We start from the raw sequence: 22,792 nt of genomic DNA, 5'->3' as shown, positions 1-22,792 counted from the left end.
AGTGAGTTTCCTGGAGGTATCCAAGCTGGATCATCGTTTGGAGGAGATGCATAAGGAAATGCAGGTGACTGAATGAGCTTGGTGAGCAGACCCTTAGTATAGAAGGAAGCCAGGGGAGTGGGCGAGAGCTCCCTGGGAGAAAGGGTGGAGGGAAGTTCAGAGGAACCTTGCAGAAGAAACCCATTTAGAGGTTAGAAGGTGTAAGAGGACCCGGCAAAGAGATAAAGGAATTTACCAGAGAGTTGAAGGAGCTAAGATGGTAGAGTCCAAAGAATGTAAAGGAAGAGAAAATTCAAGGATCTTAACCAACACAGAAACATGGGTGAGTTCTGGCAGGCTCTGGGGTTGGTTAATTCGGCAGCTCTCAAAAATATTATTACTTAGACCCAGGCTCTGTCCTCTTCTCTGCCCCACCGCACTCAGCACTAGCTTCATCTAAGGGTGGACTCCTCTCTTGGCTGAGTAACTGGAATGATGGAAGAGAGACAGTGAGCCATTTTCCCAGCCATGGAATCTAAGCTTCTCTCTGCAATCTGATTGGGCCACTTTAGGTCATGTGCACACTCCTGGCCCAGGAAGACCCACCAAAGAAATGCTATTTATCGGTTGGCTTAGAGCAATCAGGAGCCACTCCTTAAGCTGGGGGTGGGATCATTGTCCCCTGAAGCAGCACAGGGCAATGTAGAGGAGGGTGGCTCCACCTGAGGCTACAGGGAACATGCTCAAGGTTCTGCTGCGGAGGAAGAAAGGGAAATGGAAATGTCAGAGGCAATGAACAGCCCCTCACGTGGCCCGCGAGGCCTGCATGAGCTGGCCCTGCTTCACCTTGCTCTTGTTCTCTGTGCTTTGCAAAGTTTCCAGAATGTATATATTAGGTTTCTTTCTCCCTCATGAGTTCATACTCTGATCCCTCTGTGGGTAATAGTCTCCACAATATTTGCCTAACTAATTCCTGTTCTTACATCAAGTCTCACTTAAATGTCATTCCTTAAAGAGAACTTTCCAATCCTCCTACACTAAATTAGCCACCCCCCGACTTGTGTCCCTATTGGAATCTAATTTCAAGTTGTAATTATGTTTATATTACGTTCATTTGTAGCTCTGTGGGGCAGAGGCCATGTTTGTTCTGCTCAGCAATGAATCCTCAGAGACTGGCACACAGCAGATGCTCAAGAAATACTTGATAAAAGGGTGAATTAGACATAGCACCCATTTCTTTTTCTAATGCATATCTTTTTTCTTTTTTTTTAGCACCTGATGTCTTTTTTTTTAAGCCATCTTTTGAGGTTACTTGGATATAAACACTTCTACAAAACAATATTTCTTCCAAAAAAATGATGACTTTACATGGACCTACACAATAATAAATTTTCTGAAAGCTGATAGAGTCCAAGCAATGAGACTTTTAAAAAATCATGTATGTTTATTATTTTAAGTAATTTATGCTGCATGTCAGTTACATAAAGACAAGACTAGAAAAAATTGGTGAACTAGTTAAACACTGTTTCTGTTCCACAGCCTACCATATTAGTTAATTATATTATCGAACATTTATTGAATGCCTCTTCTGTACCAGCCATTGGGTTGGACTGTCAGACTTGGCCCTGTTCCATGAAAGTTTACATTAAAGTCATTCTATTTACTAAGGCAAGAACTGAATCAATACATCTTAAGAATGGTTTTCTACTACAAATAAGCTTTTCTGGTTAACCTTTAGATAATTCAATTAACTTCTATTACCAGAACATTCTAGTGTGCTTTGCTAGTCAGAGTTTCTACACAGGAGGGGTGTAAACATGAGCAATCTGTTGAAATGGGAGGCTGGAAGCTTGTCTTGAAATCATGTTTACACAGCAAGCACGATGTGTCTGCTCAGATTGTATGGCTATTTGGCATGGCCAGAGGTGGCTACTGGGAATTATGGGATAATTAAGTCATCATCTCCTCCCAACCAACCCTTGGAGCTACCACCGATCCTAGTTAACTGAAGCAGAATCATATTTGGTCATCAGACTTCAGATATCGCAGGCTTCAGAATCCACTAAGGTTTCAAAAAGGAAATTTCAAAGGGAAGAAGTAGCAATGATCTGCTCTGGTAACTTGTTTATCAATATATTTTCCAACTGCTCTGAAGGGGGAAACATTGGTGAGAACTTGACTCTTCGGGCTGATGATGTTCATGACAAGCTATGCGATAGAGGATATTTAAGTCTTTTTTTTAGGGGGGTGGGGGGGAGAAGTTTTGGGCCTCAAAAAAAAAAAAAAAGAAAGAAAGAAAGAAAGAAAGAAAGAAAATGTAGTTAGAATGCTGAGTTAAAAACCCGTAAGCTGGCAATGTAGAAATACGTATTTACCTACTTTGCAGGGACATCATGGCATCAAAATTAGACGAATGTGCTGTGCAAATACAAAGGATGTAATATGATAGTTTCCAAATGGCCTTTCTTATTTTATTATCACCCACCCATTCCTCACACACTGAAAAAAAAAAGACTAGTTTATATGTATCCTTCTCATTTATGCTGAATGAACGTATTTCACTCAAGGAAAGCAAACTAGACAGGTCTAGTTTAATTACCCAATGGGATATTAATATGCTGTTTTTGAAGATAAATGCTTTGTGACCTCAGAATGAATCAGCTCTCAGAGCAGAGACATGTAATGCCTGCCATCCACTGTATGTGGTGTGGTTATAGCACGGGCTTCATGGTCACACCTCATATATACCATACACAAGCTGTATCAGCAAGAATGTGTGAACTTGGACTTCATTCTCTTTCTCTTAACTAAATTCTGCTCAAGAAGCTAGGTTTTGTGGTTATGCAGTCCTACTGGATGAAAGCTCACAATGATAATTACACTCCTCATAGTAGCTAACATTTACTGTGCAACTGCCATGGGTCAGATACTGGGCTAAATGCTTGATGTCCTCATCTTTGGAGCCCTCCCAACACTATGAAGTCTATTTTATCATTGTACCATTTTTCTCGTTTTTCAGATGAGGACACTGAGCAGAGAGCCCTTCAGTCACTTGGCCAAGATTACATAGTTGAGGTTTAAACCTAAATATGCCTGGCTCAGAAGGGGGTCTTCTGAGAAACTAACAAACTGAGGTTTGGGGGCCCTTCACTTACATGCCCCATTGCAAGGCCCTATGCCTAATTTTGTGTTTGTAATTTTATGTTCTTCTTCTTAAAGATACCCAGAATGGTGTTGGCAGCAGTCCCCACAAAAGCTGGATCCGTCCCTGGCTTGACTTCAGTGCCTTTATTCATCATCACCCAACTGTAGTTTCCAAGCCGTCGTAAATAATGGGGACGTCAAGGACTGTCTTTTTTCCAACACAAAGTAGCTGCTTAAGTCATCTCAAAGTTAGAATGAAAGCATAGGGGACTGAATACATGTCCTACTTCAAACCCATGCTGGGGATTGATCATTGCTATAGGTCAAAAACCATCGGAAGAATCAAAAAGCTGGGAAGCCAGAGCGTCTTGTGAGCCCTCAGAAGAAACCGGTCCTTTCCTGACATAGGGCCCAGAGCAGCTTTCCCCAGTGTAAAATGAGCAGACAGGAAGTGTAGATTCTTCTCTGTATCCTTTTACTATTGGTATATCATGGAGAATGCCACATTGGTGAATTTGCAGTGACTTCCTCTTTGCAGGCACTTCCATAAGAGACACCTCATTTCACTTAGTATATCCAATTAACAAATGGAGACAAACAAATTAAAAGGAAGTCCCTGAGGTGGCTGAGACTCAGTGTGCCTAAGTGGATAAACATAATTGAATCGCCTACCCTGATGAAGCACCCTACTCAGGGCTGGCTTTGAACAAGTAGTTCTAGTTTTGCAAGAGTTTGCCTGTGTCATTTTAAGGAAAGGCTAGGAGGAAATGTGTTTAAAGAGTATAACAAGAGTTGTTGTTAGACTCACAGATGGTGAAGATTGATACATACTGAAAGTAACTATTATTGAATGAAATTGGGGAGTGTTATTCCTCCTGCCTGAAGTGTGATCTTGTCTCCAAGCAAGGGACCTGGGGAGTTCTCTAAGACTTTTCCAACCTGGAAATTCCAGTGTCCTAATGGGATCCATTGTCCCCATGATTTACACTGAACGATGTGTTAGAAAGGAAATTTTAAAGAGGCTGGACTATCCTTGAGAGCAATTAGTGGTTGTCCCCAGGATCACTTCTGTTTTTCTGGTGACCTCACACCAGGGCCCTCTGCCCAAAGGTTTCATGCAGGTGTGCTCACCTGATTCAAAGACCCATCTGGATCTTGATGCCTTGTGTACTAAAGAAATGACTTGGTATTACATAAATCAAGGCTAAAGGTACTTGCTCTTATCTGTAACAGAGGAACGATGAGCAAAATTGCTGTTTATCTGATATTGAGGCTACTTGTTGTTTAGTTTTAGGAATTTATTGCCTTATAAGAGGTATCATGACTTCATATAGGGGGCTTTCTACACAAATCAATCAACAAATTTAATGCAAATCTAGCTGATATCCTAAAGAGATAAAAAGGAGAAGGAGGGAGAAGAAAAAGAACAAGAGTAATAAGGTAATGAGGCAGCCGCTTTCCCTTCCATACATGAATGCCCATTACAAATATTCAGATACATATATGGTAATTAAGAGTATGACCCAGAAATCCCACTCCTAGGTATTTATCCAAGTGAAATGGAGACCCACATTCATACGAAAATCGAATATTTGCAGCAGCTTTATTCATCGTCACCAGAAGCTGGAAACAACTCAAATGTCCCTCAGTAAAAAGGAAGGAACTACTGACACATGTGATGACTTGGGTGGATCTTAAGGACATTATGCTGAGTGAAAGAAGCCAACGTAAAAGATGACACTCTATGTAATTCCATTTATATAACATTCCGGAAAAGGCAAAACAGAAAACAGATTAGTGGTTGCCAGGAGTTAAAGGAGAACGGAGTTTGACTGAAAAAGGCAGCATGAGGGAATTTGGGAAAATATAGAACTGTTCTCTGTCTTACACAACTCTATGCATTGTGCAAAACTCAGAACTATACACTCCAAAGAATGATTTTTACTGTACATAAACTAAATAATAAAATAAACCAGTGATACACTGGCATAGAGTACAGGCATAGACAGACCAACAGAACATGGAGAGAGCTAGAAATGGAAGGAAGTTTAAATAGTTAGTTTTGCTAAAGATGTCGTTTCAAATTCACAGGAAAAGATACATTATTTAATAAATGGTGCTAGGAAGACTGGTCCTTACCATTAAAAAAGATACCTTCTTCATACCTTAAATCAAAATAAATTCCAGAAGGATTAAAGATTTAAATGGGAACATAAATGAGAATACCAGTGGAAAATACAGATTTTAAAATAATCTTGGAGTGGGGAAGGACTTTTTAAGGATGATATAAAAGTCAGAAATCATAAAAAAATAGTTCATTTGACTATAGAAAACATTTTAAAAACTCAGTAAAATAAACAAAGAGTGACTCTTTACAAGTCAACAGACAAAGGACAAAGTGGGAAAAATATCCACACACATATGATAGTCAAAGATATCTGCAGTGGATGCTGAAGTGTGCTGCCCAGAGCCCATCTTCAGTACTGGGGTATTAATCTCTCAGCTGTAAAGACTGTTGTTGTCACAGTGAGGTTTTTCTCCTGCAACTGTCCACAGCTGAAGTCATCCCCGCTCCATGGGGGCAGCTCTCATCTAATGACTGGTCAATAAAGGGGTATAAAGGCTTGGCTCTCTTGCCTCACTGCAGAACTGTGAAGGACCATCCCAGCTCCCAAGCTCCTCATGGGTCAGCTGAGTGAGGCCTTCTGCCGTATCTTGCTGTTCTCATCCTCCCTTAGGTGTTGATTCCAAAGGCACTCCTCCAATAAACTTCTACATGGGAATCTGTCTAAGAGTCTGCTTCTGAGGAACTCAACTTAAAATTATATCCCTAATATAAAAGAACTTTTAGAAAACAACAGGAAAATAGAAAAATGGGCAAAAGACATAAACAGCCAGTTTTTATATGCACCATAATTCAAATTACCTGTACTTTTTGTCACAGCAAGTTCACTTCTAGGAAATGATCATAAAGAAATAATCTCACAAGTATGTAAAGCTATATGGTCAAGGCTGACAATGAGAGTATTGTATACAATAGTGAAAAACTAGAAACGATCTTAATATTCAATAATTGTCATACTATGCAATTATTAAAAACAATTCATATATTTATAAACAAGAAACAATGTCCAGCATTCAAATATATTCCTTAAAATACATTCTGTAACATAGATTGCACAATACATAATATATAAAATAGAAAAACAGTTGCGATGATTATAGAAAAAATGTTAGTAGTTAGTATTTTTTAGGATTATAAGGGATGGCTATTGTCTTTCTCAAACTTAGCTGTGTTTTCTGAAAATTTTTTATGAGTAAATATTACTTATATAACCAGAATAAAATAAAGTTATTTTTAAAAACATTTTATTGGAGAAGGCTTTAATATGAAATTCACGCATACTGACTGAAATTCAAGCATATTTTTACTTATTTCCAATTATTTCAACTAAAGCAAAATAATTAACTTCAAAATTAACTTTAATAGCTATATATATAAACAAAATCTTAATTTATAGTTTTGTTGTTCATATTAATCCATGAAAGTCATATACTATTTGTGTTGGACAACTGCTGTTTCTGTGTTTTATTTGCCTGAGCAGTATCTAGTCTCTTCCTTCAGGTAAGGGGTCCTGGTTTGCCTTTGGGGAACCATCCTTCTCTCTCCTGGGGCCATAAGTTTCCTTTAAGGCATATAACCCATCTACACTTCCCATGTCTCTGGCCATAAGCTCATTTAGTAGGTGCACATGTCCCACGATGGTCCAATGAGAATCAACCGCAGGACTTTTGCTGCAGCTACTGGGAAAACAACATTGTCTTTCAACTTGAGTTGCTAAGCTGGTCAAAGATAAGCTTGGAGAAATGTTGCTGAGTATGAAGTCAACACAGAACAAAGCAGAGAAGAGAGATGGAGAGATAAACTTCCCTGAAGTCAGCATTGGTGCCTTTCAATCGGGCTGTGGCCAAAGATTAAATCCTGGACTTTTCAGTAACATGAACCAATAAATTGTTTTTGCTTACGTATGTTTGAACTGAGCATCTTTTGGGATGTGGTATTATACACACCCTAGTATATTTCCATGGGAAGCAAAATATTTTCATTGGTTCAGTCTTCCAGTCATTCAATTAAAATGTGTCGAGCACTGTCTTAGTTCAGGCTGCCATAACAAAATACCACAGACTTAATGGCTTAAATAACAGACATTTATTTCTCACAATTCTGGAGACTGAAAGTCCAAGATCAAGGTGTTGGCAAGATAGGTTTCATTCTGAGGCCTATTCTCTTGGCTTGTAGGTGGCCGCCATTTTGCTGTATGTTCATGTGACCTCCTCTTAGTGCATGCTGAGACAGAAAGCAAGCTCTCTGGTGTCTCTTCTTACAAAGGTACTAATCCCATCATAAAAGCCTAACCCTCATGACCTCATCGAACCCTAATGAACTCCCAAAGGCTCCATCTCCAAGAATCAACATGGAGAGGGTTAAGGCTTTAACATGTGAATTTTGGGAGAGACACAGACATTCAGTCTATAAGAAACCCATAGGACCCACTATATGTCAGCAACTACATTAATCCTAGGAATACAAGAGAGAAAGACACACTTAACAGGAAAGGTACGTTTGGTGGAAACTCAACATCAAAGAGCGATCAAGATTCTCTTCCTAGGAGCTTTCTGGATTTTGCTGGAGAAGTAGCATCTGCCTTCCCTTTGGCTCACTCTAGCATTCTTTCTTTGGATACCTGCATTTGTCTGTCAAGTCAAAAAGGCTGCTGCTGCCCCCGCCTAGGAATCCTGGGGTGGGCTGTCTGGACTGGCTCTGTTCCCAGTAATGATACAAATGCCCTTTGCTCTGCTGCCCTGCTTCTTGTGCTCTCTTCTTGCTGCATGGACTTTCCTCTCCACAGGACAGAGTGAGATCCAGGACTCGGAGGGGAACTTATAGAAAAAGGATAAAGGGGAAAAAAAAGCTGCCTCATTCCTAAGTCAAAGGGGTTCTGCACGGGGTCCATCCAGCCTAGACCTTACGCTCCACATTAGAGGTTAAGGCTGATGTCTGAGAGTTACAGCCTTTGTTGTCGCCACTGTCCTCTGAGCATGAAGAAGGGGGCTGCTGGCCAGAGGCCTCCCTGGGCTCCCTGGCCAAATGTTACCTTACTCTCGCCACCATTCTCAACCCACAGATGTATATAAACCTTCCAGGGAAAGCACTCAGAATGAGAAAAGAGTCGTGAGCGTAACGCTCTTAACATCTCTAGCTCAGCCAGATGGTTCTCTCAGAGGCCCTCTTAGAGAATTTTTGAGGTTGTAGATCACATCTCCAGAAGGGGAAAATAAGCATCCTCAGCAGATTCCATTAGAATAATGGTAACCAATGAAGTCATGTCTGGTAATTATAGAATTATCTTAATTATTTATTAATGTATGCAAAGCTTGAGAACACTGGCATTTTCATTATACAATATAAACTTTCAAAACCAAGCCCAACCACCACCCGGAGAAGCACAATCGAGCAGTCAGCCCCCAGCCAGCCACACTTTGAGATTGAGTGACCTGAGCTGGGCTGAGTGATAAACTGTTGCCTTTACAGAGCTGCCTACTAATTTTTTTCTTCCCTCTCAATCTTGGAGAATCATAGAATTTAGCAACCTCTTAATCCAGTGGTTCTTTCAGTACGCACACAAGAATCTCCTTGGGAGCTTTCGCAAACTTCACTTGTCCAGTTCCCACCCGAGGAGACACTGATGCTATGGGTCTGGAAGGGGGCCTGACATCTGAATAACCCCGAAGTAATTTTTGAATTCAGATATGGGGAACTGAGACCCAGAGGGAGAAAGCAATATGTCTAAGTTAACAGTGATCATTTGTCAAAGAGCCAGGATTGGCGCCCGGGTCTCCTGACTCTGATCCAGTGTCCTTTTTTACAAGTAGAAGTGTAAAGAAACAGGTATTCTTACCAAACTGCCTAGTTATCCTCAACTGCCCACGTGCTCACCTTGAAGAATGGAGTGAGGTTCCAATGTGTGCTTGGGAGCGCTGTTCAGTGATTTATGCCACTGCCAAACAAACATTTGGGTAACAGCTGTTTAGACATATCTGACTTTCGTTTTCAAAGACAGGGCCACAGCCTTTCGTATTCCACTGTAGTAGATGAGATAGGGAAATGTGTGACACGTGTCTCCCCCTGTTTCCTGTACATGCACTCCTAATGCCCTGTGGTTTGTGGTTGTGGTCACCTGTTTACAAAAGCTGGCTCTCAGCGTCATGGTCAGCACAAAGCCTTTCTTGAAGAACTCATCGTTTACGCTACAACTTCCCAGAGGGGCCTCTCTGCTACTGCCCTTCCCTAATCCTTTCTCCCAAAGCTCCCGAATTTGAAAGTGGGCATTTTCACTGAATGAAAGAGACACACTTCACATCAGTCAAGAAGTCAGTGTTTGTTGAGAGATAGTATACCCTCCATATAGTGCTGAAGTTTAATTTATGCTGTAGTTAGAAAATACTTCGGGGTGTTGGGGAAAAGGAATGTAAGCTGCCTCAGAACTCCCCTGGGGGGAAAGAAGGTCTCTTATTGACAGCACACCTAAAAGAACACGAAAATGCATTCCTCCTGGAGGAAAATATCCTTCAACACTCTGGAAAACTTCTGTCTCGCCTCTATACTGGGTCTATCTGTAGGAGCTTAGCCATACACCATTATCACCTATCTCAAAAGAGCCACATTATTTAGCAGAAATCTGGCAGTGGTAAGTCATACAGCTACCTAGACACTGAACTGTCACCCATTACAACCACCTGTGTTTTACAGTTCAAAGTGAGTGATGAAAGCCCAGCCAAGGTGACTCGCCTGGAGTTCAGAGTACAACCAGAACAAAAGGGAAACTTGCTGGGTTTCTAGAATCAGAGGACACTGTAGCTGAAAGGGATTTCAAGAGGTCATTTGGTCCACTTGCTTGGCTTCAGGTGAACAGTGAAACCGTCCAAAACTGATAATTATCTGGGGGCAAAGGCTTCATAAGGCCTCCTCTTGGTTCAAGTTTGCACTTCCCTACAGTTCTTCCTTAACTCTAAGCAAACACACTCTTGCTGTTACTCTTTCTACCTTCCCAATCAGTGCTTAATGGAGAGAACAGTGTTTCTGTATTGTGAGGCCTCACTTGTTCTATCAAAGAGTTGATGCCAGGGAAGTCTTAAAAGACCATCTTGGAGATGCTCTGTGGGGAACTTTAGCAGAAAAAGGCAGACTGTTCTGTACTTTTGGCTTTTTCTGCCCTCCCTCGATGCCAGACAATTGTACTTCCCTGATCCATCATCTCCAGGGACTACTTTCCTTGGAGAAGACTGAGAGGCAAATCAATGGAATGCAAATACAGGCATACCTTGGAGATATTACAGGGTTGGTTCCAGATCACTGATAAATAAAGCTAGTATCGCAATAAAGCAAGTCACAGGAGTTTTTTGGTTACCCGGTTCATGTAAAGGTTATTTTTTCACTATACTACAGTCTATTAAGAATATATAGCATTATGTCGAAAAAAGTACATATCTTAATGAGAAAATACTTTATTAATAAAAAAATGTTAACCATCATCTGAGCCTGTTGGAAAAATGGCACCGATAGACTTGCTCAATGCAAGATTGTCACAAACCTTCAATTTGTGGAAAGCACAATATCTGCAAAGTTCAATAAAGTGGAAAGCAATGAAAAATGAGGTACATCTGCACAGAAATTATGAAGCAGCAGTATCCATGACCATCGGAACTTGGCTGATGGAAGAGATTTTTCTGATTCCGAGGGCTATTACTGAAGTTAAATCTGATCTCAAGGGGGGCTGTGGTGTCTCCTTTCCAAGAGGACTTAGAGATGGGAGAAGTCTCATGACAGGGATGACTCCCCTGTGCTCCCCAGTGAGAGAAGAAAGAAAGAGGAGAAACTTTTCTTAGACTCTTTCCAACTTTGCAGGGGCTCTTCCCGTGGTCTGAAAAAGACACTAGTTCTAAGCATCTTGAAAGACCAGTGTATATGAAGAAACTCATAAGCAAACTGCAGCTTAATGAGATTCCCCTTGAATTTGGCTCTCAACCTGCATTAAACCAGCATAGACAAGCCTAAAATGAGATGGTTCTTATATGGCTCCTCGGGCAAAATTTTGAAAGCTAACAACTGACATTTTCTTTTTGACATTTTCCCACCCTACTACTGCCTCCTTCAATTAGACTGTGCAATGGAAGAGATGCAGAGTTCTCAGATTATTCCCATGTTTAGGATTTTATTTCAGTAAGTCACCTTTGAGGGTAAACTATCCACTGTCATTTGCATTAATTGCTCTTGAATCGCTACCTAACATGAAATGCTTCGACTGGGATAGGATATCTCTTAAGCCACTTCTCCCTACAGGTAAAATGAGAGATTGCAAACTCTATGCAGAAGAGCTTTAAAGAAAAAAAATATGACAAATCTATAACCTGTTCAGTATATTGTCTCTTTTCAGAACACTTTTTATCAATTTACCAACAACCATGTCCATCAATTAGGAAGCAATGACTGAGTCCAGCTTTACCCCAAAGTATAAGATTTAGTCTCTCTGCCTTTAACAAGTATCTAGGCTGATGGGACTACAAGACTAACTCGGGCTAATGCAAGAAAATACACATTTAGGTGTTAGTGCTCTCATGGATTAAAGTAGTTGGAAAGCTTTTATTAAAGGGTGCACAACCTGAGCCAGCTTTCAAGAAAGGACAGATTTAGGAGCAGCAGAGAAAAAAAAAAAAAAAACAAAGAAAAAGAAACAAAGAAGAGGAAAAAGTTAAAAGCAAATTATGAAAATTTAAACTAGTGTTTAAAAGCTTTTCATTATAGGTCATTTCAATCATATAAAAAGATGCAGAAGCCTCATGTACTCATCAGTCTCTTTCAAATTTTATCAATTCACAAGCAATCCTGCTTTATCTGTCTCTCCCCACCGTCCCTTGCCCCCAGTCCACTTTCCACCATATCCTGAATGATTGTGAAGCAAATCCCACTCATCATATCATTCCATCTGTAAATATTTCAGTATTTTACTAGCATTTTGATGTAAGCAGGCTCAAATTATACAGGTCAGAGCGTGTTTCAAAAAATAGCACAAAACCTAAAATCTTGGCACAATAAAAAGATCCCCCCAAGCCACAGCCAACAGCACATTTATTCCCAATTCTATTTTGTTCAATAACATCCCATCACATCAGAAGAATCCTTCATTTATTTATTTATTTATTTTTTGGAGGAGGAGTTTGAAATAAAATATATATGTTCAGAAATACATGCTTTTTGCTGCAATGCTTGGACCTTAATGGAATGCCCGAAGCATATGGACAAACACTTGTTCCTCCTGTACATCTGCTTCAACTTAAGTATATTTCTTTTTTCTATTTTCAACATAGATCAGAGGGGTATTTCAGGAAGACATGCCTTTCTTAAACCAGAGTCCAGCGAAAGTAGCCGTTGGAATCTGAGGATGGTGGGACAGTCTGGGGCCAGGAGGTAAGAGCACAGCTGGGGAGGGGAGCGAGCCGGAGGGGTGGGGAGTAGACAGGACATAGAGACTCTCAGGGCCCCCGCTGGATATGAAACTGAGTGGGAGGCAAAGAATGAAAGTGGAGCATGTTAATCTTGGAACGAGGATGAGTCATACAGAAAATGATGCCTTCCCACTGATGCTTTGAATAATACCCTTGACTGGGAAAAGAAACCAAATGAATGTTGCTCTTGATCATGGTAGAGATAGGATATATCACGCCGAGTGTGTAGTTGAAGATTGGGCACCCTTCCTAGCTCTTCCACTCTTCTTGGGTGACCCAAAGCAAGCCATCTAACCTCGAAGGGTCTCAGACACCTCGTCTTCAACAAAAGGAAAGCAGGGCTAAGATATCTGTGGATCCCTGGAGACCTACAATATTCAACAATTAATTAAAATATATTGGAAAAGGGCAGAGGGATATGACTTTTCGATGGTGGCTGCTAGCAGAAGGGAGAAATAATAGCGATTGAGACTGCCCAGACCATGCACAAGCTGTCATATGGAGAAATAAAATGATGGCACTAGCTCACATGTATTAAGTATTGATATGACAGTTACTCCACTAAGCAGTTTACATATATGATATCATGTAATTCTCACAACATCCCTATGAGGTAGGTTCTAACATTACCATATTTCATAAGGAAGCCGAGGCACAGAGACAGTAAGTCATCTACCCAAGAAACATCGCTGGTATATAGGAAAGCCAGAATCTACCCCAGATCTATCTCAATTCTAAACCCTTAACCACCGTATGACATGCTCTCCTGTTATGTAGGGTGCATAGAATAACTATGAACACCTTGTGTTTCATCTTTGAATCAGAATTCAGGAACCTTCATTAAATATCTGACACAGGAGCCAGCTTGCGGGAGTTCCCACTGGTTAAATCTGGGACAAATTCAACACCAAAATTAAGCACAGTGATGAATTACAAACCACTGAAAAAATAAGATTCATGAGCCCCTTACTGATACTAAACAGAGAAATCAATCAATCAAGCAATCAATCAATAAAACACCGAGACTGAAATCAATCAATCAAACAAACAAAATTCTGGTAAATGTGGATGGACTACTGGAACTGGAAATCATCATTTGGCAATTTTCAGAGTAAAGATGGGATCAGATGAGGCAGGAATCTTCAGTGGATGCTAAATCTAAGGGAGGAATGTTAATGAGCAAAATATTTGCACAGTCTTAAAGTATCTCCGCAGAGACCGCTTATTAGTTCAAGGGAGGAAAAAAAATTCACAGTGCAGGAATGAAGCAGCACCTTGATGGGTGAGGAAAATGTACATTGCCAATAACAGGCAGATGGATATTGTGTATCTCCAGCTGTGACACCCTTAAAAGGACAAAATGTTAATTTTGCAATATTCCGGCCAAGAATGCATAAACAAAACATCAGATAAAGGCAATATGAGGACGTTGCATTTTATTTAAGGCCAGGGGAACTGTATTCTTTTAAAGGAGTCGACACCATAAAATTCAAAGAAAAGTGGTAGAAATGTTCCAGATTCAAGGTCAACTACATACAAGCCTGACCGTAGACTTGATGTAGTATAGGAAGGGGCAGTGTGGACAATGCTGTAAAAGACCAATGGACAAAATTGGATATGGACAGTACCAACGTAAATTTATAAAGTTGGTAAATGTGCTGTGCTTATGTTGAGAATATTCCTAGTTTTAGGAAATGTACAAAGTGGGGTGAAGAATCCTGATGTATGTAACTTTTCTTCATATGATTCAGAAGAGAGAGAGAGCGTGCCAATGTTAAAGCAAATGAGGTAAAATGGTAATAATAGATGAATCCAGGTAAAGGCGATATGGGATTCCTTGAAACTTTTTCTAAGTTCGAAACCTTTTTTTTTTTTAAAGTCAATCTGATATCACATTAGCAATTATCAATCTCTGAGTTCTTGAACTGAGTGAAAGAAAAAAAAAAGAATGATCTGTGTTGAGCCACGAGAATAACTGTCATCAGATTATTCCCTGAGCTGATTCCCTGGAGCTTAAGTGTTCACCAGTGAATGAGAGGAGTTACGTGGGTCTCAAAGAAAACGGGCTCACAAGTGAACAAATATCAGAGTAATTTCATTGTGAGAAACATTGGGAAAACCAATATCTCTGTATGTATAAGGAAAAGATTTTCAGGCCTGGGCCTATAGCCTACTTATTTCAATACAAGTCTACTCAGCAGAAGAATTAGCGTGTTCAAAGTCATCTTCCATTTGTCGCTCCTTAAAATATATTGGGACTAGAAGGTTCTGTGTCAGTTGGCAAAGCCAGTTGACACAAGGATCAAGCTGCTAGCATTGATGAAGATTCACACAAGGCCTGGGGAAACTTTAGAACGAGTAACAAATTAGTGGACAACTTTTGACAATGGGATTATTACTATTATTGCCACAGACTTGAGTTACTTCCTATGTGTTAAGCCCTGGGGATACAGAAAGATAAAAGAAAGGATCCCTGTCCTCAAGAAGTTTTGAGAAGACAGGGACACACAAAGGTACACTATAAAGCAACAGATGAAAAGTACCAAATGAGGATTCTCGTCACTGTATGCTAGAGTTTATGGAATAGAGCAATTAAGAAAAGCTATTGTGGGTTGTATAGCACCAAATAAGTGGTAGGGGTAGACTTTTCTTCCTTCCTTCTTTCCAATAAATACTTATTCTGCTTTCTAATTGCAAGACATTGTGCTAGACACTTAATGAGAACAGTGAGATTAAAAAAAAAAATTATGCTGAGAAGAAAAGGAAAAGGCATATTTGGAAAATAATAATAATAATAATAGCTAAAATGTAATGGACCCTGTATTAGTGTCCTGCGACTGCCATAACAAATTACCACAAACTTAGCGACTTAAAACGACAGAAATTTAGTCACTCACAGTTCTGGAGGCAGAAGTCTGAAATCCAGGTGTAGGCAGGGCTGGGAGAGATTCCTCTCCTCGCCTCTTTCAGCTCCCGGTGGCTGTGGGCATCCCTTGGCAATCTCCATCTCCATCTTCACATGGTCTTTTCTGCTGTCTGTCTAGTCACCTTGTGTGTCCCCTATTAGTACCTATCATTGGAATTAGGGCCCACCTAGATAATCCAGGATGATATTTTTCATCTCAAATTTCTTAATTACCTTTGCGAAGGACCCTTTTTTCAATTGAAGTAATATTTATAGTTTCCAGGAATTAAAACATAGGCATAAATTTGGGAGGCCACCATTCAACCTATTACAAACCCTTTTCATGTACCAGACATTGTCCTAAGCATCATATATATATTAACTCATCTAATTCACAACAACCCAATAAGATAAGTTATTATTTTGGTCCATTTTGAGGAAATGGAGGCACGGAGCCATTAGGTAACTTGGAACTATTACTTAGGGTAATTTGGCTTGTGTGGAGAGCTTGTGTTAAGAAGGGGTGAGAGATGTTTGGATAGATGAGTTAAGGTTACATGCAGGGTGCCTTAAACACCTAGATAAAATGTGCCTTATTCTGCGGGTAATGGGCAGCCACTGGGGATTTTGAGCAAGGACATCATGTGAGCATTGACATATGAGAATATTGATCAAAAAGCACTGTGTTAAACGGATTGGAAGATAGTGGGAATGGGAGACCGAATTAGAAGTGTGCACATAGTTGCTCTGATGGATATGCAGGCCTAGACTGGGGGTCTGGCCACAGAAATGGAAAGGAAAACTTAATAGCACATCCAAACATGTGGAACCAGACTCTCTTTTCCATTAGACTTAGCTCTTCCATCTTCCTAGATTCCATACCAGGAAGCAGTCAAGAAATAAGACAATCCCCATTTGCTCCAATTTAGCAGACATTGGTTTTTCCATTAAAGCATTGTTCTCAAATTTGAAGGCTACTGAGCAGCATCTGGAAATGCAATGTTCATAGTTTGATTGTGGTTACTTTTCAGACAACAGCACTTTGGGGACTGAATGATATCTCTCTTGAGATTATGAGATGGTCAACTCTGACCTATGATGGAATAAGCCTAGAAGCCAACATAAAGCATAAAGTCAATAACAAGGACTCATGGGAATGGTCTGTAGATGCAGCCACCACGAAGCCAGATCTTTGTTCTCTTCCTCTACAATCAGCAGACAAGCAGAGGACAGCATCTCTATTCTCATCTCCTACCTACCTACACTTCTTGGTGACTATTGCTGTTTCTGGTGCAACCTGAATATTAAACACCTCTTATTCATTTTCAGTCTTTTAGGCTTTTTGTGTGGATTTGTTCAGTAATGTCTGATGGGAAAAGCATTTCCTTTTTAATAATGAAAGGTTTGAATGCAAGAGACCCCCGGTCATACTCTGAGTCCTCAGCCCAACCCATTAATGCTAGTCAGAGCAACCAAATGTTTCCGAAAGCTGTAAAGCAATTATTTTTCTCTGACACAGTGAAAGCAAAACCCAAAATGCTTATTCACACCTGGAGTTTGATTAATTTTAAGGAGTGCTTTCCTACAAGGGTAAGATATCTGATTTCATTTTAAAATTACAGAAGTGATATTGTTCATTACAAAATAATTATAAAATAAAAAGTAAAATTAAAACATGTTTAAGTTTGAGGATACTTTTTTTTGTTAGGAATATCTTAATTCCATGTAATAGCCTCCTTCCAGGGTTAAAAAAATAAGCTTCTAATACCTTGGTTGTCAAATTGTGATCTGGGGACTGCCAATACTGTCCCTCCCCCGCACTCAGGAGCTTCCTGGAAATGCAGAATCTCAGACTCCACTGCAGACCTTACTGAATCAGAATCGGCATTTTAACAAGTCACTCCAGGTGAGGGGTCAGTATTTTCACTAACGTTAGTTCCTTGGAAGGCATCCTGGTTGTTAAAGAAATTAAAAGTAAGAAATGGATAAAAACGGTAGGCAGAAAAATTAATTCATTCTACAGAGTTATGTGTGAATAGGACCCAGTTTTGGAACGTACCACTGGAGACTCAGATGTTGGAGTGACCTGTTAAAGAGGTGTCACTCACAAGTAGGCCACCTCCCCTTAGTCCTTATAGTAATTACAAATTAATAAGAGAATCATAGAACCAGAAACTTCTAGAACTTAGATGAATTATAGAATTCGTAGTAGTAGTACATGTGAGGTCTTGAGCTTCAAAATGGGTTTGTTCCCCTCAAATTTGGATATGAAGTTAAAGAAAAACATGTCGCTGGTGCAATTAGGGCCACACAAGCCATGGAACCTTGAGCAATTTCTTCATTTCTTGGGGTCTCAGTCCATAATCTGTAGAATCTGCCTTGCGAACTTCATAGGATCATCACGTACCTTAAATAAAGGATGTGGAAGAACTTCGAAGACTGTATGAGAACCTGGAATGTTATCATGGCAGATTTCAAGGGTGAGTCTGAGTTTCATCCAGTTAATTGCATCTTGTGTGAGATAATATCACAGCAAAAAGGTGGTAGCCCGCTTGAAGTAAAGAAAAAGGTGAGCTAATAAATAAGAATGTGTCACGGTGTTTTCTACTTTGTCCCGAAGAAGAGTCCTCTGATTCTCATATTCCAGTATAGATAGGGAACTGTGGGTGTTCAAGAAGGATCTGTTGAATGAATGCATGAATTGTTAAGCTTGGGAAAGGTAATGAACATTCACTCATTCAACAAATAGTGAGCTAGGTTGACTAGGGATACAATGGTGAACAAAAGCACACACTGCCCTTGCCCACATGGAGCTTACGATCTAATCAAACACTCATATGGATAAATGTAAATTGCATCATTGTTCTGTGCCACAAAAGATCAGGGCAAGAGCTGAAAGAACTTGTAGTAGAGCAGTTTAACCTGGTCAGAGGGGTTGGGGAAGACTTCTCTGAGGAAGTGGCCCTTGAGCTGAGAACTGAAGAATGAATAAGAACTAAGGTGGGGAACAGGGGAGGGAAGAGCATCGCAGGCGGAAGGAACAGTGCCTGCACAGGCCTTTTGGCAGGAGGGAGCATGCGGATGCTCGGTGGACAGAAAGGTCAGCCCTATTAAGGGGCGTGACGGGATGAGGCAGAGGCAGGGGAGGGCAGACAGTCCTGTGCGCTTGAGTTTGGTTCTTCTCAGAGTGCTGGGAGGCTACTGAAGGATGGCAGATATGATGGTTGTGGCGGTGGAGGATGTGTATTTTGCAGTGAGCAGATCTGAGTTTTGAAAAGATCACTCTGGCAGCAAAATGGAGTATAACTCATGGGCAGGAGGGCAGAGCGTATGCGCAGACAGGCGGGAGATTTTCCCTATCTAGGAGAGAGAGGGTAGAAATGCTGCCTCTGCAGAACATCCAGTTCCTCTGGGCTACTTCTCTCTGCCCCTCATAGCCTTGCTTCTAAGAGGCCCTGCCCACCATGTGCAAGTAGTTCTCCCCTCTGGACAGAAAAAGTGGTCTGACTAGCAAATTAGTCCATTTTAAGTCCATGTGAATCAGTCCCCCTCCCCACCCCCACCTCGGTGAAATGATAACAATGCAGTTTCTTAATCTGCAAATTGACCTCAGCCCTGGATTCAGGGTAACCCCAAGTCCAGGTAGCCTGAAAGGCCCACCTGAGAGCATCAGCTGGGCAGTATCATCTCCTTTACTCACATCTCAAGTCCAGCTAAGACACCATCTCTTACAACCCTCACCAAAAAGATGTGAAAAGTGAGGCCTAGAGAGCTTTAATAACTTGTTCAAAGTCACACAGTAACTTTTAAGGACCAGTTCCCTAAACTTTCTAAAATTCATTAGGTGTGAGATACTTCCAAAATGCTCTACTGGTCAGCATCATCTTTACAGACATATAATAGACAGTTATAGAAACATAATAGACAGTTATAGAAACATGGTTTTAAATTAAAATTTTTTTTCAAACTTCTGTCCTTTGTACTTTAATTACAATCTCCAGCCCCTAGAGTAGAAAGGCTAAAGAAAGAATGGGCAGTCAGTTTAAACTATAAAACTGATGACCTGAGGCTTTAACAATTTCTAGTATTATGTAACATTGCACCCAAGAAATTCACAAATGCTATTAATAAGCCTTTCTTTATAGGTGTCAGTGCCTTTATTTCTAGATTTAATTTCCAGGCGTGACTGGAGAACTTAGATCCAGTTTTCAGTCTCCAAGAAAAATGAGCTTTCTTTTGCTATTCACTCTCACGTGCCATTCTTTAGCTTAACTAAGAAATACAAAAGCCCAGTGATCGTCCTTGGCTTCTCAGTGTACATTCTGCTCTCTGTACTGTTCCTGTTTCCCCTTTGCTTCCTTGTAGGGTTTCCTGCTCTGCCCCTTTCATATGGTTCCCCTTATACCTCTGAGCCCTTTTGTGATGTTTCTGGGTTTTATTAGTGCATTGTTACTTGTTTACTCTTTGACTGCTTGTTCCCTCAGGGAGCAGCTCAATATTCAAACCTTGGCTCTCTTCTCGTGCAGTTGCTAGAGATTTCAGTTTATAATAATTATTTAAGTAGTTTCTAAAACAAAACAACCAGATCTGATTTCCCCATTATTTGTGCTTTAAGATTGAACATTAGAAGCAATTTACTGTCAGCCAGAATTAAATGCAATCTGGTGTTCAGAGGTCTTTTCATGGTATGCCTTCATACACTCACGATTTCTTATAACCAAGGTTCAGAGGTATGTCTGCGTTTAGCAGTTTTTACAAGAATCCCTTTACATTCACAGTTTGGACTGATAATCTGCAGGCTAGCTCCTTGAGCCAGGAAGCTCCAGGTTGGAGGAACTTGGCATTGAGAGCTGGGAGAGGTTTTACTTAGAGGACCCTGAGATTGCAGAGTTTGTGTTAAACATTTGACTTTCTCTCAAATTGGCAGTCTCTTTCCAAAAGAAGCATTATTCTCTCATCTTTAAAGTATGCTGAGTTTAGTCATTTTGGATACTAAGCAAATTACCATGAGAATTCTCAAGAATTAGGAAGAAAAGGCCAAGCCATTTCACTCAACCTGGGGCCACAATCTCGAGGGGTGCTGGTGAATAGTAGTATGGTCCCTTCATTTTAACCCACTCCTGGCTGTGCTAGGACAACCAGCTGAAAAAGGAAAAATTTGAACCAAGACACCAAATTACCTTTTTCTACACAATGCCAGGGGGAAGAACAGGTTTTTTGACTGAAATGTTTAGCTACCACATAAATGATATTTCTCTTTTTGGAGTGCATAACTTTTTTACAACCTGGAAAATGTACTTTCGACTTTCCCTTCCCATCCCCAAACTCACCAGGTTATGAGAGAATAGAGCACATTATCTGGGATATGGCTTACAAGAGAAAAAAAAATGTCTGCACAAAATAGTTTCTCATAAGTGACTACTGAATTGAGCCTGTTTTTACATGGGCCTAAACATCTCCCAGTTGGGGAGGGATTGCTAGCCAATGTTTGGTGAGCATCCTTGCCTTCTACATCTCTTCATTGGTTCCTCTTTGGGCATTAAATTCTCACATTTGGAGGAATCTATTTTTTGAAATAAAGGGACACAGCAGCTCCCAAGAGGAGGCAAAATGATCTTCTAACTGCCTCCTGCCATTTCCATAGGATATCTTAAGCCATGAGTGGCTCCTGAATTTCTGTGTAGGAAGGGCTGGTCTTCAGGAAGTTTGAAGCTGTGTTTACCTATATGATCAAAAAAATGTCAATTGTCCATACCAAAGGAGAGGAAATTATGGAAATCTCAAAACCTTTCTCCTCACTCCTTAGCACTGCCACCAGCCATCCAGACTTCATTTCAAATTCAGTACATTAAGAACAGGCACAGTAAGGGCTAATTCCCCTTAAAATCAGCTCTTTGCTCCCCACCCCCTTTCCCAACTTCCTTATCTGTTTAAAGCAATATCTTACTTGTTAGGTTAAAAACACTGGAACTGTCTTTGTTAAATTGTCCTCCTTAGCTTTCACCCTCTTACTACCGAATTAATCATCAAATCATATCAATTCTTCCTTTATAATGTCTTGGAAACCTTCCTCCATTCTTTTCTATTCTGGCAGAACAAAAATAGAAGATGAGGATCCAGCTCCCTACCTAGTCTGGATTGGGAGATGAGACACAAATCACATACAGGTGAAACAAATTTTATAAAAATAATGGAAATATAAAAAAAAGTGCAAAATAACATAGCTCCAAACAAACCTTATATACAGATCCTGAAGCACTGGCTAGCATGGCATTTGTCTTGTAGAAATCCAGAGCAGTTCGGGGTCCTTCCTCCTATTCAGGTCTGTGGTGAGGCCTTTGGAGATCCAGCTCAGGCTACTCTGATTCCAGCGCCCCCACCAGGAACAAGAAGCCTTCATTCCCAGATTAACTCATCTCCACTCAGAGCAAGGTGCATATATATAATCTACACTAGTGTTGGCACAATTTAAGGGTATTTTATCGTAACTTAAAATTTTTGTCTATAGTCTTCATTCTTCTGTATTCTTACTGCCTTTCCCCTCCCCCATAGCAACCAACGCAGGGTTCCGCTGTTTGTAGTCTATAAATAAAATGTTTGTTAATTCATAGAGCATTAGAATCTTAGAGTCAGAAGGAATCTTAGGATTTCTTCATGTCTTCTTTATAGATGAAGACATAGGTCTAGAAAAGTTAGTTGACGTGCCCGAATTCACACAGCTGGCCAGTGGGAAAGCAAGGACCAGAACCCAGGTTTCTCCCGCTTAACGTCTGTACCTAAATTGTCCTTAGATAATCAGTGACAGAAATATCTGACTTTACACAAGGGCTCCTGGGGATGGTGGTGATAGGGGCGATTTGCTTTTACTGAAACATTTACAAAGATTCGGTCCACGCCACTCGCAGGACCGCCCTTAAGTACTAACTCCTCAGCTCGGTGTTGGGCAGAGTCACAAGTTACTTGCAGCACTTGTTTATGAGTCTTTCGCCTAACCTAGGTTCTTCTGACAGGAGGGCGCACACCAGGCCCTGCACACAGGGGCTCCCCCTCCCTCTCCTCCCTGGTTGCTGTCTGTCACACAGCGGCCGCGAGGCCTGCCCCACGTGGACTCGGCTCCCGGGATCAAAGTCTGTTTGCTACCCGGCCTCCGCAGGTGTGCGGTGGGCTGCGAAGACCCGCATCGTCAGAGCAGGGACCCCG

The 22,792-nt window shown here is 40.7% G+C and overlaps 1 long non-coding RNA gene across 1 annotated transcript; it reads right to left on the bottom strand.

Moving 5' to 3' along the window:
- Positions 1-12,400: 12,400 nt before the first annotated feature.
- Positions 12,401-22,776, bottom strand: LOC112476448. The gene is made up of 4 exons (XR_003045110.1): positions 21,829-22,776; positions 17,361-18,273; positions 15,585-15,757; positions 12,401-13,055 (listed from the first exon to the last, which is right to left on the bottom strand). It is a non-coding gene; the product is annotated as an uncharacterized LOC112476448 (long non-coding RNA).
- Positions 22,777-22,792: the final 16 nt, after the last annotated feature.

This window comes from Pteropus alecto, unplaced genomic scaffold (genome assembly GCF_000325575.1).
Source record: "Pteropus alecto unplaced genomic scaffold, ASM32557v1 scaffold101, whole genome shotgun sequence".
Classification (NCBI taxonomy): Eukaryota; Metazoa; Chordata; class Mammalia; order Chiroptera; family Pteropodidae; genus Pteropus; species Pteropus alecto.
The sequence above is the reverse complement of the archived record's forward strand: the minus strand, read 5'-3'. Positions and strand labels throughout refer to the sequence as shown.